Here is a 2,596-nt window from a genome sequence, read left to right as displayed (position 1 = left end):
AAACACCGAAAACACGTATTTGAATGTACGAGATCTAAAGGCGTATCTAGAGCACCGATTATGTGAGATATTGGCGTTAAAGAGCATTGACACCATGATTGAAGAACCTATTTTCATGCAAATGGACTCATGAGTCGACTCAGGCAGGCTAACTCAGACTCAAGTCAAGGTGTGAGTCTGTGAAGCTGAGTAATATGCTGGTGAGTTTGAGTCCAAGCGAGTCCGGTTGAGGAAAATTTTGGCGTCTGTGTCCGAGTGAGCCTTCAGAGCAAAATATATTTCTGTAGCCAGTCTGAGTGAACTCCGATTTATTTGCAGACCTGTGCTCCCTCGGTCTATTCTGCTGCAAATCTTTAACTGTATTGTACTCCAAAAAACAGGCTCCATAATTAAAAGGTCTATAAATCTTCTCATAGTTCTTTTTTTTTTGATGAGAAGCTAAGACAGGCAGCAATTGTTTGAGCAGATTGTTCTCTTGCGTACTGCAGTATTCTCAATGCCCATGAACTATGGGTGGCACGCCGTGCGATTCAAGATGGTGGCCGGAGGAGGGTCAACACTTACGTCTGCTAGCATAGGGAAAGATAGGACGTGTGGACGCTAGCCCCGTGTCGCATTCCCCGGATGAAGTCATCAGCTGAACTCAAATGGATATGAGACCGAAATACTTGTCCAAGTCACGGAAACTCCTAAATGCAGGCAACCTAATTATTTGCCGCGGAGTGAAAGGCTATATTTCGGCTTCGTTATCATGCATCAACGATGCTTTGCGAAGTCCTGTGCTGGCTACAAAAAACTGCATGAATTATAATTGATGTATGAACTGAATGACACTCCGAAATATTACGTACCGTGCCTGCCGGACGGATTTGCCGCAGTAATAGGCGGCCAGCGAGTAGCGCCATCGTTGCTGCACGAGACCGCATGTTTAACGTGACGATGGTTTTGAAACACGTTACGCCGTCGTCATTACGTGCGCAGTCCGGAACGCGCAGTTATTTGTTCAACGGAACGCAAGCATTCAACATCCCATTCAGAAATGCTTGGGTCACATTCATGCTCTGACTCTAACCGTGCGCAGTTCACTTATTATTCTCTCGGAAGTTGCAGGTTCGATCAGCACCTCGAAACATGTCTCTCGAAAAGAATTCACACGCATGCTTTTCGTAACGTCGAAGAATTCGACGTTGTAAAAAAATTGTCGAACAACAAGGCCGTTCGGTTGGCACCGGTGAAGTCAACACACAGGCGTGGATTCCCGCTTCCACTGGTCGAGCTTGAGGGTGGTTGCTGCATGCGGCGCTTCATAATATCCACAATAAGTTGCGCTACATGCAATGCATAAGGAAATTTATGGTTTCGTTTTCATCTGACTCAACGCTATTATACACTAAGTACAATGTGAATTGCGATCGTGAAAACTAATAATGCACGAGTGGACGTGCAGTGCAACTCGCTCCACGTAAATTAGCAGCTGATCTTTGTCGTCGCTGTGACTGTCGGTGCATGCACAGCATTCTATGTCCAGTGAAATGTCTTCGTCATCGCGATGGTTCCTTTCAATATCAGTGCTAAAAGCAATCTGAAGATTTTTATCCGCCGAGAGCCTTTGACCTCTCCGAGTCATCATGCTCATAGAACATCTTGCTCTCAAAACTGCGACCAATAAAATCGCCTGCAGCGCTCTGCCACCTATCAACATCGCACAAAAAGAAGCAGTGTAGCGCTGGCTACGAAAGCAACACAGAGGTGAAGGACAAAATTGGGAGCAAACGCAACCTTGAATGACTGAATGCTCGGTCGCACGATTCATGACAGCGCTTTTCTTACAAAGGGCAAAGCGCCCTATTTTAAAATATCGCCTATCTTAGATTGGTCTGTTATAAAAGAGGCCATGGTGAGCTCACCCGACTCCCCGCGTATTATGTTATGGAGTTCGTGCACTACAAAACCACCTAGAGAAGCTATAGAGAAGTGAAACAGCGTGAGTTTCAGCTGCAAAGATCAGACGATAACATTAAACTAACCAACGTGGCTACAAAAAACCTCGCGAAGCTTATATGTGTACGCTGAGGATTATCATTGGAAGCGCGAGTTACTGCGTATTTGAATGAAAACTTCGTACCTCGCAAGAACCAATCAGATTTATGGCATCACGGAGGGCCCGGCTTGTTTACTGATGCAGGAAACCTGTAAAGTCGTAGTGTTCCTTTCCTGCCAACGCGTTAAAAAGCAGGGTAGTAGTGCCGAACAAGGGAGCTGCTGCCAGCTTGCAGTCTGTAACCCTCCTCCAGGCGCTTCTCCTGACATCCGCTCGGTGGCGTGCAAGTCTATGGGATTGCGAATAACACTCGTGGCCGCGCGGAGAGCAGTATTTTGATTGGACATGTTCGGCCGGGTAAACTAACGCACTGTACATTTTTCTCCTTGGTTTTCCTTCAACTATTGGTTGCCTAATTGGACCAAATTGTTATCCCAAAGTCGTTTGCACAACGACACCCTCCTGTGAAGCATATATAGCGATGAAATGGTGTCTCTCTCTGCGGATGTGTTAAAAGGACCAAAGGTTACCCACGCATTGTTTGTGGTGCCAGTG

The sequence above is a fragment of the Rhipicephalus sanguineus genome, chromosome 8 (genome assembly GCF_013339695.2).
Source record: "Rhipicephalus sanguineus isolate Rsan-2018 chromosome 8, BIME_Rsan_1.4, whole genome shotgun sequence".
NCBI classification, from domain to species: Eukaryota; Metazoa; Arthropoda; class Arachnida; order Ixodida; family Ixodidae; genus Rhipicephalus; species Rhipicephalus sanguineus.
The sequence above is the reverse complement of the archived record's forward strand: the minus strand, read 5'-3'. Positions refer to the sequence as shown.